An 18,488-nucleotide genomic window follows, 5' to 3' on the forward strand; every position below is an offset into this window, starting at 1 on the left:
TTGAAAGTCATGGCTTTCTAGCAAAGATCAACAACCAACTTGACAGAACAGGAAGGATTTAAAAAATAATAATTAATATTCGCATGAAGATCAGTCTTCTATTGGATGACATCACGACTTCCCATCAAGCCAACTCCTTGAATGCCTTACTATGACATCACTCCTGGGGCGTGTGGTTAGAGAGTTGGACTTGTAACCAAAAGGTTGCAAGATTTAATCCCCGTGCTGACAAGGTAAACATCTGTCGTTCTGCCCCTGAACAAGGCACTGTTCCTAGGCCGTAATCGAAAATAAGAATTTGTTCTTAACTGACTTGCCTAGTTTAACAAAGGTCAAATAAAAACTCACTCCTTCAAGTTTGCAGTTGTCTAAAAAAACACTATTTTGCTCAAAACATATATTTGTTTCCCTTTAGTGTGTTTATACTTTACTGTATTTATATATCACCTTTCAACAGGAAAAGTTAAAATCACTGGAGGACGTCATGAACAATTCCGACAGTACAAAAACACATTCAAGTGTAGAGTGCCCTTTTAAATGTCACACATTAGTTCAACAACTGCAGAGTTTGTGTCCCTGATTTATAAGATAGTACTTACTGTATGTACTCACTGTATTTACTGGTGTTAATCAGATCAATGTCCCTGTTTTATAAGAGAGTACTCACTGTATTTACTGGTGTTAATCAGATCAATGTCCCTGTTTTATAAGATAGTACTCACTGTATTTACTGGTGTTAATCAGATCAATGTCCCTGTTTTATAAGATAGTACTCCCTGTATTTACTGGTGTTAATCAGATCTCCAGTCTTCTCTTCTTCATCCTCCTCTAATGTGACAGTAATCTCCCCCTCTTCATCCTTCATTCCAAAAACGTCTTCATCTTTTTTCACTTCATCCTCCACTTCCAAAACTGTATCTTCCTCCTTTTCTTTCACAGTAACATCCTCCTCCTCTTTCACTCTGAAGGAGTCTTTCTCTGTAACGTCTTTCTCTTCTTCTTTCACTCTAACAGCCTCACCCTCTACTTGTTTTTGTATTGTAACAGCCTCCTCTTCATCCTTGTCTTCTCCATCCAGCAGCCCACCTCTTCTTTAGCAGGAGGAGAGTAGCTTAATGAACTCATGGCCGGGGATAATAGCGGGTTAGCATTAGCGACTAGACTAGTGCTAACTTAACCAGCCAGCGAGTTGACTTACAACGTATATATTAAATTAAATGGGGTAGCTAGTTGTTCCCACATAAGTACATGTAAAGCATAGCGGCAAATAAACCACGAAATTGTCTAAAGAACTCGAATGTTCCAACTTTGTTGGCTTGAAGTGTTCCGTCCACTAGATTATACGTCACAGTAGAAACATGGCCTGAAAGACACATATCGCCATCTGCTGTCTGGAGGGAGTCAACGCAGGTGATGGGGGAAAACTTTTTTATTCTTCATTGAATTCTAATATTATGAAGCAGTTTAGGGAAACGTTTTTCTCTCTATTAAATAAGAATATTATATCAACACGTACAAAGAGCAACAAGTGTTGTTTGGTTAGTTCAGATTTTCTCATGAGATTTTAAAACAAACTCTACATCTACTCCACATCTGTATTTCTGATTCAGTCAAATAACTAGATATCAAAATATGCACCTAGTTATTGATACCCTTGAAAAAGATTAGCAAAATTTACTGTATAAAATAAATAAACTACTCACTACCAGGATATGTTGGCCCAAAACCTGGTTACCTCTCTGCTAGGAGGCTGAAACTTGACCATAAGTGGATCTTCCAGCAAGACACACCAACATCCACGAAGACACGACAAAATCAACATTTTCAATGGCCATCTCAGTCTTCGGACTTGAACTCCATTGAAAACCTGTGGTTTGAATTGAACAGGGCAGTCCACAAGCGCAGACAAAATAAATCAAGGACCTGGAGAGATTCTGTATGGCGGAATGGCCTAAGATCCCACCCAATGTGTTCTCTAATCTCATAAAACATTTCAGTGTCGTTATCCTCCCAGGGGGAGGGTGCTGGAGTATTGAAAACATGGGTAGCAATAATTCAGACACCTTCCTTTTGAGAATTACATGTTAAACAATACATCATGTAGATGGCATATATTATTATTATATTATTATTATTATTATTATTATTATTATTATTATTATATTATAGATGTATTTCATGAACAGACTAGGCCTATACTGCTCCTACAGTGCATTCAGAAAGTATTCAAACCCCTTCAATTGTTCTACATTTCGTTACGTTACCATGTCAGTTTTATTCTAAAATGGATTAAAAAAATACTCAAACTACACACAATACCCCATAACACGTTTTTTGCTAATTTATTAAAATAAACAGAAAAATCATATTTACATAAGTATTCAGACTCTTTACTACGTACTTTGTTGAAACACCTTTTGCAGCGATTACAGCCTTGAGTCTTCTTGTGTATGACGCTACAAGCTTGGCACACCTGTATTTGGGGAGTTTCTCCCATTCTTCTCTGCAGATCCTCTCAAGCTCTGTCAGGTTGGATGGGGAGCGTCACTGTACAGCTATTTTCAGGTCTCTAGAGATGTTAGATCGGGTTCAAGTCCGAGCTCTGGATGGGCCACTCAAGGTTATTCAGGGACTTGTCCCGAAGCAACTCCACCGTTGTGTTGGCTGTGGGCTGAAGGTCGTTGTACTGTTGGTAGGTGAACGGTTGCCCCAGTCAAGGTTCTTTCTGTACTCTGCTCCGTTCATCTTTCCCTCGATTCTGATTAGTCTCCCAGTCCCTGAAAAACATCCCCATAACAGGATGCTGCCACCGCCATGTTTTACGCCAGGCGAGACACTTGGCATTAAAGGCCAAAGAGTTCAGTTTTTAGGTGCCTTTTGGCTCCAAGGGGGCTGTCCTGTTCTTATTACTGAAGAGTGGTTTCCGTCTGGCCACTCTACTATAAAGGTCTGATTGGTGGAGTGCTGCAGAGATGGTTGTCCTTCTGGAAGGTTCTCCCATCTCCACAGAGGAACTCTGGAGCTCTGTCAGAGTGACCATCGGGTTCTTGGTCACCTCCCTGACCAAGGCCCTTCTACCCCAATTTCTCAGTTTGTCGGGCGGCCAGCCAGCTCTAGGTGGTTCCCAAATTCTTCCATTCTAGAATGATGGTGACCACTGGGTTCTTGGGGACCTTCAATGCTGAAGACATTTTTTGGTACCCTTCCCCAGATCTGTGCCTCGACACAATCCTGTCTCGGAGCTCTATGGACAATTTCTTCGACCTCATTGCTTGGTGTTTGCTCACCATTGTCAACTGTGGGACCTTATATAGACAGGTATAATCATAAACAATATGATTTCATGTGGCATAAACAAAAACACAAATTCTCGGTCAAAAATATAAGTCAGAACACAGCACCTTTATTCTCTCATGTGATTTCAGGTTCTGTGATTGGGAAAATGTCCTTTCACACAGAGAGAGAGAGAGAGCAGTGGTAGGGCTTTTTTGGTGTGTGTCTTCTTATACTGCTTTAGGCTCCTTAACCAGAGAAAACTCTTTCCACACTGGGAGTATTGGAAAGGCGTTTCTCCTGTGTGTGTCCTTTTCTCGGTAAGTCTATGGTGGCGGCTCTGGCGTGGGACGTGGACGTGGACCCCACTCCAACACAGTCTTAGTCCGCTTACTTAGCGTCCCTTGAGTGGCGACCCTCGCCGCCGACCTTGGCCTAGTAACCTTAACAAAGGTTCCCACTGGACTGAGGGGCAGCTCCGGACTGAGGGACAGCTCGGGACTGAGGTAGCTCGGGACTGAAGGGTAGCTCAAGACTGAGGGGTAGCTCAAGACTGAGTGGTAGCTGAAGGCAGAGGTAAGCTCAGGACTGATAGGTAGCTCAGTACTGAGAGGTAGCCCAAGACTAAGAGATAGAGCAGGCAGGTTGACAGCTCTGGCGGATTCTGGCTGAATGGCGGCTCTGGCGGATTCTGGCTGAATGGCGGATCTGGCAGATCCTGGCTGACTGGCGGCTCTGGCAGATCCTGGCTGACTGGCGGCTCTGGCAGATCCTGGCTGACTGGCGGCTCTGACAGATCCTGGCTGACTGGTGGCTCTGACAGATCCTGGCTGACTGGCGGTTCTGGCAGATCCATGCGACGATATTCTCCTGGCTGTGCCCAGGGTCCTTTCCCGTCTAGGATCTCCTCCCAAGTCCAGGAGTCCTGTGATGCTGGCCGCTGTTACTGCTGCCGCTGCCTGTCACCACGCTGCTTGGTCCTGTTGTGCTGGGTGATTCTGTAACGGGTTTCTTCTTGGGAAGGAGAGGCGGACCAAAATGCAGCGTGGTTATTTCTAAACATCTTTAATGAAAGATGAAAACGTGAACATTATACAAAATAAGAAAACGTGGAAAAAACGAAACAGTCCTAACTGGTGCAAAACACAGAGACAGGAACAATCACCCACAAGATACCTAAGGAATATGGCTGCCTAAATATGGTTACCAATCAGAGACAACGATAAACACCTGCCTCTGATTGAGAACCACTCGAGGCAACCATAGACTTACCTAGAACACTAAACTGAACACAACCCCATAGACTACAAAACCCCTAGACAAAACAAGAGACATAAATCACCCATGCCACACCCTGGCCTAACCAACATAATAAAGAAAACACAGAATACTAAGGCCAGGGCGTGACAAGATCCGTCAATAAAAGAGCAGAACTGGTCGTCACAGAGTGGCTGTAGTGCTTTGTAGGCTGGGAAAATCCATTTGAGTTCCAATTTTTTTTGACAGCATCCCTTTTGATTTAAAAAAGCTTTGCTTACATGTTTAACTATGGAAAAAGTTGTAAGAAAGTGACTTTATGTAAATGAATGTAAAAACATTAATGAGATATATAGTAATATACCAGTCAAAAGTTTGGACACACCTACTCATTCCAGGGTTGGGCTTTACCTTTACTATTTTCTACATTGTAGAATAATAGTTAAGACCTGAAAACTATGAAAACACTTATGGAATCATGTAGTAACCAAAAGTGATAAACAAATCAAAATATATTTTAGATTCTTCAAAGTAGCCACCCCTTTCCTTGATGAGAGCTTCGCACACTCTTGGCATTCTCTCAACCAGCTTCACCTGGAATGCTTTTCCGACAGTCTTGAAGAGTTCCCACATATGCTGAGCACTTGTTGGCTGTTTTTCCTTCACTCTGCGGTCCAATTCATCCCAAACCATCTCAATTAGGTTGAGTTCAGGTGATTGTGGAGGCCAGGTCATCACTCCCCCTTTTGGTCAAATAGCCCTTACACAGCCTGGAGGTCTGTTGGGTCATTGTCCTGCTGAAAATCAAATGATAGTCCCACTAAGCGTAAACCAGATGGGATGGCGTATCGCTTCAAATCAAATCAAATAGATTTATATAGCCCTTCTTAGATCAGCTGATATCTCAAAGTGCTGTTCAGAAACCCAGCCTAAAACCCCAAAACAGCAAGCAATGCACGTGTAGAAGCACAAATGCTTCAGAATACTGTGGTAGCCAGACAGGTGTGTGCCTTTCCAAATAATGTCCAATCAATTTAATTTACCACAGGTGGACTCCAATCAAGTTGTAGAAACATCTCAACGATGATGATGGAAACAGTATGCACCTGAGCTCAATTTCAAGTCTCATAATAAACGTTTTGAATACTTATGTAAATAATAATAATAAATAATAATAATGTTTTTTTCTATTTTCGCTTTTTCATTACGGGGTATTGTGCGTAGATTGATGATTATTTTTATTTATTGTAGAATAAGGCTGTAACGTCACAAAATGTGGAAAGACTTTAGTGACATAAATAAGGGATTAATGACATCCCAAAAAATCTTGCAGATATAGGAAAGGCGATACCTCAGAACAAACTTCCTTTAGATGTTTTGGGGGAAACAATGTTACTATGGTTACTGTTGTTCCATGTTGTGAATGTTATCCAATGTGTTACTATGGTTACTATGGGTTATAGCAGTACGGACAAATAATTTTTGGACATAAAATAATTTAATATTTTTTGTTGATACTTCCATTGGTCTTACAATTCAAAATGTAATAGCAAAATGATACTTTGCATAACCTTAAAACATTTCTCATTCCGTTGTCGTTGGAGTAAAGCCTTCCGGTGAAGGGGGTCTCATTCATATTGGGATATGATTTGTCTGGAGGGAAGGATGTGCCAAATCCTGTCATTTGTAAGGAACCCAAAAATGAGGAACCAGAACGGTTATCAGAAAAGTTCCCTAAAGTGATCCCAGCATGTGCCGTTGCATGTGCTCTGTCGAAGAAAGTCACCAGGAGCAAGTCTAGTGTTGAGGATGTCAGCAATCCCACCATGGTCGATCTGTCAGACATTTATGGGTGATCCTGATTTCGGTAAACCTCCTGAGTTGACCTCTCATTTGAAAACTCCAAAGGTGAGAGTTTGTAGAACCTCAATGAAGAGAGGATCCGTACCGTTGAAACATGGATATCTAGAAAGCAGCTGATTGATGAACAGAGTAAAGCTGGTGTTCTAATGAGGACATGGTGTTCTAACGAGGTCATGGTGTTCTAACGAGGTCATGGTGTTCTAACGACGACATGGTGTTCTAACGAGGACATGGTGTTCTAACGAGGACATGGTGTTTTAACGAGGCTATGGTGTTCTAACGAGGTCATGGTGTTCTAACGAGGTCATGATGTTCTAACGAGGACATGGTGTTCTAACGAGGTCATGGTGTCCTAACGAGGAAATGGTGTTCTAACGAGGACATGGTGTTCTAATGAGGAAATGGTGTTCTAACGAGGACATGGTGTTCTAACGAGGACATGGTGTTCTAATGAGGAAATGGACTGGGTACTGTCGCCGGAAGCTCTGGACTAGGTACTGTCGCCGGAAGCTCTAGACTGCCGAGGCGCACTGGAGGCCTGGTGCGTGGTGTCGGCACTGGTGGTACCGGGCTGGTGACACGCACCTCAAGGCGAGTGTGGGAAGCAGGCACAGGATACACTGGGCCGTGGAGACGCATTGGAGATCTGGGACGTAGAGCTGTCTCAATGCATCCTGGCTGGATGCCCATTTTAGCCAGGCAAATGCGAGGAGCTGGAATAGAGGGCACCGGGCTATGAATGCGAACTGGAGACACCGTGCTCATCTCTGCATAACACGGTGGCTGACCAGTCACACGCTCCCCACAGTAAGCACGAGGAGTTGGCTCAGGTCTCCAACCTGACTCAGCCAATCTCCTCGTGTGCCCCCGCCCCAAAAAATTATTGGGGCTGCCTCTTGGGCTTCCATGCTAGCCGTGTCCCCTCATATTGTCACCGTTCCTCCTGCGCTGTTTCTACCTGCTTCCATGACAGAGCCCTGTCCCCTCGGTACTTCTCCTCATAGTATCGCCATTCCGCTTTCGCTGCCTCTTTCTCCTCCTTAGAAAGGCGATACCCGGGGCCTCCCGGGTGGCGCCGTGGTCTAGGGCACTGGGTTCACGCCCAGGCTCTGTCGCAGCCGGCCGTGACCAGGAGGTCCGTGGGGCGACGCACAATTGGCCGAGCGTCGTCCGGGTTAGGCCGGTAGGGATATCCTTGTCTCATCGCACACCAGCGACTCCTGTGGTGGGCGCTAACCAGGATGCATGGTCTTTCTTCCGCCACATTGGTGCGGCTGGCTTCGGGGTTGGATGCGCGCTGTGTTAAAGAAGCAGTGCGGCTTGGTTGGGTTGTGTTTCGGAGGACGCATGACTTTCGACCTTCGTCTCTCCCGAGCCCGAATGGGAGTTGTAGCGATGAGACAAGATAGTAACTACTAACAATTGGATACCACGAAATTGGGGAGAAAAGGGGGTAAAATTTAAAAAAAAAAATCAAAAAGAAAGGCGAAATCAAATCAAATCAAATGTATTTATATAGCCCTTCGTACATCAGCTGATATCTCAAAGTGCTGTACAGAAACCCAGCCTAAAACCCCAAACAGCAAGCAATGCAGGTGTAGAAGCACGGTGGCTAGGAAAAACTCCCTAGAAAGGCCAAAACCTAGGAAGAAACCTAGAGAGGAACCAGGCTATGTGGGGTGGCCAGTCCTCTTCTGGCTGTGCCGGGTGGAGATTATAACAGAACATGGCCAAGATGTTAAAATGTTCATAAATGACCAGCATGGTCGAATAATAATAAGGCAGAACAGTTGAAACTGGAGCAGCAGCACGGCCAGGTGGACTGGGGACAGCAAGGAGTGTCGTGGAAATTTCCTCTATTTACCTAATCATGGGAGCAAACCACACACACACGTCAGAGTTAGTTATAAAAGTCCATCTTTAATTATATGAGCTCTTATCACAATCCTGTGACTCTCAGATAATCCAGTGTCTCCCCAGTGAATTTTCTGAGAGTCCCCTTACAATGCAACTGAGTTCCTTTAATAGCAAAGACACACATAGTCAGACAGCATAGACATAACTCATCATTCAGCTTTGTCTCCTTTCCCAAACCCCAGAACCATCAATCAAATCCTCCATATCAACAGGCATATATCAAATTGTAATTTATATACAACCCACTCTAAACACAAACTCCTGGACAAACTCACGGATAGGAGGTGAGTCTATAGGTTAAGATAGAAACAACAATTAGAGGGAGCATAGAATGATTCCAGACACTGCAATCCCTCCTTTCCCCACTGGGAAAAGTAGGGAGTAAAAGATATGTTTACACATGATGACACTTTGACCTCTCCCCTCTCATGTGGCCCATGCAACTTAGTCCTGACATAGAACAGATAACTGCCAATGGCCACCACTATAGTACAACAAAATATATTCTTATGAGAAGTAACTTACACACATTTGATGAATATTAAACATCTTACAAATGTTACCAAAAAATTCTTATAATTCCACGACATTCCCCTCTCAAGGGACTAAGTCCCTTTTGAAGAATCAGAATATTAATTACATACTCAATATTTAAAAATTCAAATTCCCTTAATGTCAAATACCTTAGCTTAAGCTTTCTCCCTTCTGAAACTAAGATTACAACCTTTATTCTACAAAACAAACTTGCACATGTTTTAATAACACAGAATAATCCATTTCAGGAAAATAAAAACATAACATATTTATGCTCTTTCAGTTACATGAGAAACAGTGTCTAAACACAGGCCTCCTCACAACATATAGGACAGACATCCCTCTAAGTACTCGTGCTCAGAAATATACTCAGGAATAGAGAATAGGGCAGTGAAATCATTCATATTCCAAATCATAAGTAACAAACCCAACTATTTATCCAACATTCCTCAGTGATTCAAATGGGTCATTATCACTTAAAGTAAAAACCTCAATTTAACACACATCAATATTAGCAGATTCACATACAGTATAATCATCCCATAATTCTACTACTAACTTTTTTAATCATGATTTTAATACAGATCAGTATCTCAATGCATTCTTAATCTAAATTACTACAATTTACATGGTGTATCAATCTGATACCACAAAAGTATAAACAATTTTAATGGCACAGTTTGATTAAACCCCCCTTACACAGGCACGGCATCTTCTGGCATCTTCGTTTTTCTTCAGATAGCTTTACAGTTCAAAGTGGACAGCCCATGATAATGTCCCAATTTCAATGTCTCATCTTTACCACTCATGTCTTGTCCATTCGTCAACCAATATACCAGCATCACAAGAAAATGTTAGAACAGATCTTTCTCCATGATCACTCCAAGTGGACTCATCACAGTATGACAGAACCATGAAAGAAAAGCAGTTGATAGATCTGATACTGTACACCAACTTCTGGCTTGGCTCTTTTCTCTCGGTAGAAGTGGTTTGGAAAGCCTCCTTCAATGCCTTTGTCTCTCTTCTTCAGCCAGGTAGAGGGGGTTTTGAGGTACACACACCATTCGGTCCAAATGATCTTTCCCATGCATTAAGATACCGTCTGATGTCACTTTTCATGATAACCTCGAAAGAACAGATCAGAACAGTTTAGTTCAGTTCATTAACTACATGATAAATGATTACTTTTACCAATTATTCTTAACACACCTATCTAAACATATTTCACAGAGAATATCAAAACATTCTATTGAAACTATTCTTTCAAATTGGTTTATACTCCCCATCTATACTGTCAACTCCATCGTAGAGCCCAAATTCTGATAATTCTACGACAGGAGTCATCATGTCAGGTAGTCCTGGGGCATGGTCCTAGGGCTCAGGTCCTCCGAGAGAGAGAAAGAAAGAGAGAAGGAGAGAATTAGAGAACGCACACTTAGATTCACACAGGACACCGAATAGGACAGGAGAAGTACTCCAGATATAACAAACTGACCCAAGCCCCCCGACACATAAACTACTTTAGCATAAATACTGGAGGCTGAGACAGGAGAGGTCAGGAGACACTGTGGCCCCATCCGAGGACACCCCTGGACAGGGCCAAACAGGAAGGATATAACCCCACCCACTTTGCCAAAGCGCAGCCCCCACACCACTAGAGGGATATCTTCAACCACCAACTTACCATCCTGAGACAAGGCTGAGTATAGCCCACAAAGATCTCCGCCATGGCACAACCCAAGGGGGGGCGCCAACCCAGACAGGATGACCACATCAGTGAATCAACCCACTCAGGTGACGCACCCCTTCCAGGGACGGCATGAGAGAGCCCCAGGAAGCCAGTGACTCAGCCCCTGTAATAGGGTTAGAGGCAGAGAATCCCAGTGGAAAGAGGGGAACCGGCCAGGCAGAGACAGCAAGGGCGGTTCGTTGCTCCAGAGCCTTTCCGTTCACTCTGTCTGTGTACCAGGGAGCTAGTTTCTTATGAGAAATGTTTTTAGTTTTTAGGGGTGCAACTGCATCTAGGGTATTGCGCAAGGTTAAATTGAGTTCCTCAGTTATGTGGTTAACTGATTTTTTTCCTCTGGCGTCCTTGGGTAAACAGAGGGAATGTATCTGGTTGAGAGTACTCTTCTGGTTGAGAGACATTTTTGGCTTTCTTGCCGGGGAACATCACAATGGATGTTAAAAAGAACACTTTCCTACATTTCCGAGCAGCAGGCCAAGTAGTTCTATGCTCAGGTGGGCTCACCCTTAACATTTTCTGGACAGAGAAACCAGACATGCTCATTGCTCACATGGAGAACTCCAAACAAAAAGACAATGAAAAAATTGACAAATCTTGTAAATGATGGTTCTGAAATAAACCAAAACTGGTTTCACACAAGTGTAGCAGGTTTTGAACAGACATTTCCACTCCAAGAATGACAACGGTAAATGATTGTAAATAATACATGCATTAACAGAAATGAATGTTACCAAATGACAGGAAGTAACGGTACATTTACGACTGGTGACATTTGTAATGGGGAATTGATATAATAAACCCAATCTAAGGGCAATCAATTCACACAATGAAACAACGAAGGAGCAAGAATTGGTGGAAGCCAGCGGAGGACATTCTGAGGAGAGGCTCAACTACATTTTCACCACATAACCCTCCCCTTCTCCTCGTTTCAACATTTTAAATTATACTCAAGAGACATTATCTTCACACCTATTTAAGATGCTTTTCATTGACAGCCACAACTCAATAATCAGCGAGGCCTATTGCCACACGCACTGCCCAAATAGGCATAAGCCTACAAGCTTGTGATTTGAATTTGATTAATTTCTGTATAGACATGAGTTATTATATAATTTGGGACAATTTATTTACCTGATGGACTCACCACTATGTCATCTCTCTCCTGTTCTATTAGACTCACCACTATGTCATCTCTCTCCTGTTCTATTAGACTCACCACTATGTAATTTCTCTCCTGTTCTATTAGATCCACCACAATGTAATTTCTCTCCTGTTCTATTAGATCCACCACTATGTCATTTCTATCCTGTTCTATTAGATCCACCACTATGTAATTTCTCTCCTGTTCTATTAGACCCACTACATTATGTAATTTCTCTCCTGTTCTATTAGACCCACCACTATGTCATTTCTCTCCTGTTCTATTAGATCCACCACTATGTCATTTCTCTCCTGTTCTATTAGACCCACTACTATGTCATTTCTCTCCTGTTCTATTAGACCCACCACTATGTCATTTCTCTCCTGTTCTATTAGATCCACCACTATGTCATTTCTCTCCTGTTCTATTAGATCCACCACTATGTCATTTCTCTCCTGTTCTATTAGACCCACCACGATGTAATTTCTCTCCTGTTCTATTAGACCCACCACTATGTAATTTCTCTCCTGTTCTATTGGATCCACCACTATGTCATTTCTCTCCTGTTCTAGTGGTTTTCATATCAACTTTATTTCGTGGTCCAGTAGTCAAAAGGCACAATCCTAGTTGTTGCAGCTTTAGACTCCCCCTCTTTCTAAGATTTTCATCTCTGTCATATATGAACCTCTACCAGGTGGACTGTATAGAATGGTGTGTTCATCTCTGTCAGATATGAACCTCTACCAGGTGGACTGTATAGAACGGTGTGTTCATCTCTGTCAGATATGAACCTCTACCAGGTGGACTGTATAGAATGGTGTGTTCATCTCTGTCAGATATGAACCTCTACCAGGTGGACTGTATAGTGTGTTCTCATAAAACACTATAGGAGTTGTCTCCAGATGCATGTTCATGCCATGAGGCTAGTAGCTTAGTTAATATCTCTCCATTGAATACAGGCGGTTGATGTCAACAACTCGCAGAATAATAAAAACAATAAATTACAATAATAAGAAGTTCCCACCAATCCAAAGAAAGGATAGGCGGGAGCTAGAGGGACCGCAGTGCCGCTTTGTTCGGGCGGAGAGACATCTTGTCAGTATATCCATAATCTTTGGTGTAGCCAACCCAAATCTCGCATGGCACTATTGGGGGGCACAGTGTGTAGTAAATCATCACTACATGCCGTGTCCCCCAGTCTGCAGTCAGCAGATAGACCATTCTCAAATATATATTTTAAGTCACTTATTGGAAACAGAACGGAGAAAACAAGGAGTAGCTTCTTCTCTACGTCGTCTGATACTAGACATATCAGTCATCATCCTAGGGCCCTCCGTTGAAGAGGTATTGACCAGCGAACTACGAATATCCAAAGTGAAAAACTAATTTAAGGCGGTACTTACTGGTGTTAATCAGATCTCCTCCTCTTCATCTTTCAATGTGACAGAAATCTCCCCTTCCTTCTTCACTCCAAAACCGGCATCCTCCTCCTCTTTCACTCTGAACGTCTTTCTCTTCTTCTTTCACTGTAACAGCCTCACCCTCTACTTCTTGTTTTACTGTGACATCCTCTTCTTCCTTTTCCTCTTTCACGACAATGTTCAGCCCCAGAGCTTCTTTCTCCGTCCAGCAGACCTCCCCTTCTTTAACAGGGGGGGAGTAGTTTAGGGAGCTCATGGTCGGGGATGTTAGCCAGCTAGCTATAATTAGCGACTAGACTAGTGCTAACTTAACCAGCCAGCTACTATATCTGACTAATAAACAATTAAATAGGTTAACAAGTAGATACAACAGAAGTGTGTCTTAAACACAGAAGCTAATATACACCGAAATCGTATAAATATCTTGAATCTTTCGGCTTTGTTGGCTAGCAAGCTACCGAGGTGGTTGCCGAGCTGTTTATGAATAACCGTCCACTAGATTATACGTCACGCTAGCAGTATCGCCTGAAAGATGCACATCGCCGTCTGCTGACTGGAGTGGGAAACGCAGTTGAGGAAATATCTTATTTTCAGACAAAGTTGATTTTAAATGTACTTAATAATAAATAAATAAAAATACAACGCATTCGGAAAGTTTTCAGACCCCTAGACTTTTTCCACATTTTGTTACCTTACAGCCTTTATTCTAAAATGGATTAAATAGAACATGTTCCTCAACAATCTACACACAAAACCCCCTAATGACAAAGTGAAAGCAGGTTTTTAGAAATTATCGGAAATTTATTACAAATGAAAAACAGAAATACCTTATTTAAATAAGTATTCAGACCCTTTGCTATGAGACATATTACAGACATAATCCATCTCTCCCTATCCCAGTCTACTGTCCCCACATGCTTCACCATTGTTCCTGTACCCAATATATACACACATATATATAACATTTATTTAACTAGGCAAGTCAGTTAAGAACAAATTATTTATTTACAATGAGTGCCTACCCTGGCGACACAGGGCTAATTGGTCACTGCCCTATGGGACTCCCAATCACAGCCAGATGTGATTCAGCCTGGATTCAAACCAGATGAATCTTGCACTGAGATGCAGTGCCTTAAACCGTTGAGCCAATCAGGAGCCCGGAAAGCAAAGGTAACTGAACTAAATGACTATCGCCCCGTAGCACTCACTTCTGTCATCATGAAGTGCTTTGAGAGACTAGTCAAGGATCAATTTCCTTACCGCCTCAATAGATCCGCAGACGACACAATCACACTGCACACTGCCCTATCCCATGTAGACAAGAGGAATACCTATGTAAAAATGCTGTTCATTGACTATAGCTCAGCATTCAACACCATAGTACCCTCCAAGCTCTTCATTAAGCTTGAGGCCCTGGGTCTGAACCCACCCAACTGGGTCCTGTACTTCCTGACGGGCAACCCCCAGGTGGTGAAGATAGGAAAAAACACCTCCATGTCGCTGATACCTACAAGGAAGGGTGCTCATCCCCCTACTGTACGTCCTGTTCACCCATGACTGCGTGGCCACGCACGCCTCAATCATTAAGTTTGCAAACGACACAACAGTAGTAGGCCTGATTACCAGCAATGATGAGACAACCCACAGGGCGGAGGAGAGGGCCCTGGGAGTGTGGTGCCAGGAAAATTTTACATTACATTTAACATTACATTTAAGTCATTTAGCAGACGCTCTTATCCAGAGCGACTTACAAATTGGTGCATTCACCTTATGACATCCAGTGGAACAGCCACTTTACAATAGTGCATCTAAATCTTTTAAGGGGGGTGAGAAGGATTACTTTATCCTATCCTAGGTATTCCTTAAAGAGGTGGGGTTTCAGGTGTCTCCGGAAGGTGGTGATTGACTCCGCTGTCCTGGCGTCGTGGGGAGTTTGTTCCACGATTGGGGGCCAGAGCAGCGAACAGTTTTGACTGGGCTGAGCGGGAACTGTACTTCCTCAGTGGTAGGGAGGCGAGCAGGCCAGAGGTGGATGAACGCAGTGCCCTTGTTTGGGTGTAGGGCCTGATCAGAGCCTGGAGGTACTGAGGTGCCGTTCCCCTCACAGCTCCGTAGGCAAGCACCATGGTCTTGTAGCGGATGCGAGCTTCAACTGGAAGCCAGTGGAGAGAGCGGAGGAGCGGGGTGACGTGAGAGAACTTGGGAAGGTTGAACACCAGACGGGCTGCGGCGTTCTGGATGAGTTGTAGGGGTTTAATGGCACAGGCAGGGAGCCCAGCCAACAGCGAGTTGCAGTAATCCAGACGGGAGATGACAAGTGCCTGGATTAGGACCTGCGCCGCTTCCTGTGTGAGGCAGGGTCGTACTCTGCGGATGTTGTAGAGCATGAACCTACAGGAACGGGCCACCGCCTTGATGTTAGTTGAGAACGACAGGGTGTTGTCCAGGATCACGCCGAGGTTCTTAGCGCTCTGGGAGGAGGACACAATGGAGTTGTCAACCGTGATGGCGAGATCATGGAACGGGCAGTCCTTCCCGGGAGGAAGAGCAGCTCCGTCTTGCCGAGGTTCAGCTTGAGGTGGTGATCCGTCATCCACACTGATATGTCTGCCAGACATGCAGTGATGCGATTCGCCACCTGGTCATCAGAAGGGGGAAAGGAGAAGATTAATTGTGTGTCGTCTGCATAGCAATGATAGGAGAGACCATGTGAGGTTATGACAGAGCCAAGTGACTTGGTGTATAGCGAGAATAGGAGAGGGCCTAGAACAGAGCCCTGGGGACACCAGTGGTGAGAGCGCGTGGTGAGGAGACAGATTCCCGCCACGCCACCTGGTAGGAGCGACCTGTCAGGTAGGACGCAATCCAAGCGTGGGCCGCGCCGGAGATGCCCAACTCGGAGAGGGTGGAGAGGAGGATCTGATGGTTCACAGTATCGAAGGCAGCCGATAGGTCTAGAAGGATGAGAGCAGAGGAGAGAGAGTTAGCTTTAGCAGTGCGGAGCGCCTCCGTGATACAGAGAAGAGCAGTCTCAGTTGAATGACTAGTCTTGAAACCTGACTGATTTGGATCAAGAAGGTCATTCTGAGAGAGATAGCGGGAGAGCTGGCCAAGGACGGCACGTTCAAAATAACCTCTCGCCCAATGTCAACAAAACAAAGGAGATCATTGTGGACTTCAGGAAACAGCAGAGGGAGCACCCCCCTATCCACATCGATGGGATGCAGTGGAGTAGGTGGAACTTTTCAACTTCCTTGTCATACACATCACTGACAAACTGAAATGGTCCACCCACACAGAAACGTGGTGAAGAAGGCTCAACAGCGACTCTTCAACCTCATGAGGCTGAAGAAATTTGCCTTGGCACCTAAAATCCTCACAAACTTTTACAGATGCACAATTGAGAGCATACTGTCAGAATGTATGCGGTCTGTAATGCGGTCTGCCCAACGCAAGTTCCTTTTGCGAAAGTGGCACTCCAGTCTCCTGGTAAAAAAAAAAACATTTTGCAAAAAAAACATGCAAATTGCTGGAAGTGTGTCGATTTTATGGATCTACTTTTGATGAAACAAGGAAAAGATTAAATGTACTTTTAGGGAAAAGATTGTACAATAAAACCGGACTGAAAGTTAAAATCCCCACTTGCACCTTGATTATCGATAATCATTCCGGGAATTCAACAAAACATATAGCGTCCTCCATTACTCTGGGTACAGCCTACCTCTGAAAGCAATCTGCACAAACCTGGTCACAGTCGACATATCAGGCTTTTGCCATTATAGCCAGTTGGCAGGCATGTGGTAACGTCTCTTTTGACAGTCAACATGATTAAACACAACTGTTACAGTGGCTTAAATTAAGGAATGGAACACTATTAGATTCTAAATAGAGGAAAGGATGGATTGGAACACTATTAGATTCTACATAAAGGAAAGGATGGAATGGAACACTATTATATTCTATTTAGAGGAAAGGATGGAGTGAACATTATTAGATTCTATATGAAGTAAAGGATGGAATAGAACACTATTAGATTCTAAATAGAGGAAAGGATGGAATGGAACACTATTAGATTCTATATAGAGGAAAGAATGGAATGGAACACTATTCGATTCTATATAAAGGAAAGGATGGAATGGAACACTATTAGATTCCAAATAGAGGAAAGGATGGAATGGAACACTATTCGATTCTATATAAAGGAAAGGATGGAATGGAACACTATTAGATTCTAAATAGAGGAAAGGATGGAATGAACACTATTAGAATCTATATAAAGGAAAGAATGGAATGAACACTATTCGATTCTATATAAAGGAAAGGATGGAATGGAACACTATTAGATTCTAAATAGAGGAAAGGATGGAATGGAACACTATTAGATTCTATATAGAGGAAAGGATGGAATGGAACACTATTAGATTCTATATAAAGGAAAGGATGGAATGGACGGAATTGTGTCACTTTTCTTGCGTTCATTGCACGCAGTCAGTGTATATGCAACAGTTTGGGCCGCCTAATTGCCAGACTTTTACGTAATTATGACATACCATTGAAGGTTGTGCAATGTAACAGGAATATTTAGACTTATGGATGCCACCTGTTAGATAAAATACGTAACGTTTCCGTATTTCACTGAAAGAATAAACGTCTTGTTTTCGAGATGATAGTTTCCGGATTCGACCATATTAATGACCTATAAGGCTCGTATTTCTGTGTGTTATCATGTTGTAACTAAGATATGGAGGATTGGTTTATGGTTCCGAGTTTGAGAAAGGAACATAGTTTAGGAGACAAAGCTGAACAATAAATTATGCCAATGCTGTCTGGCTATGTGTGTCTTTGCTATAAAGGATCTCAGTTGCAATGTGTAAGGGACTCTCAGAGAATTAATTTATAGACACTGAATTGATCTGAGAGTCACAGGGTTGTGACGGAGCTCATATAATTAAAGATGGACTTTGTGATAACTAACTCTGACTTGTGTGTGGTTTGCCCTCATGATTTGGTAAATACAGGAAATTTCCACGACAGTCTATGATTTGATAGAGCAGTCTGACTGAGCGATGGTAGGCACCAGCAGGCTCGTAAGCAATTCCAACAGCACTTTTGTGTGTTTGCCAGCAGCTGTTTATGACTTCAAGCCTATCAACTCCCGAGATTAGGCTCGTGTAACCAATGTGAAATGGCTAGCTTGTTAGCGGGGTCACTCGCTCTGAGACTTGGAGTGGTTGTTCCCCTTACTCTGCATGGCTAACGCTGCTTCGAGCCCAGGTAGGAGCGAGGAGAGGGACGGAATCTATACTGTTGCACTGGCAACACTAAAGTGCCTATA

Source organism: Oncorhynchus keta, chromosome 35 (genome assembly GCF_023373465.1).
Source record: "Oncorhynchus keta strain PuntledgeMale-10-30-2019 chromosome 35, Oket_V2, whole genome shotgun sequence".
Taxonomy (NCBI): domain Eukaryota; kingdom Metazoa; phylum Chordata; class Actinopteri; order Salmoniformes; family Salmonidae; genus Oncorhynchus; species Oncorhynchus keta.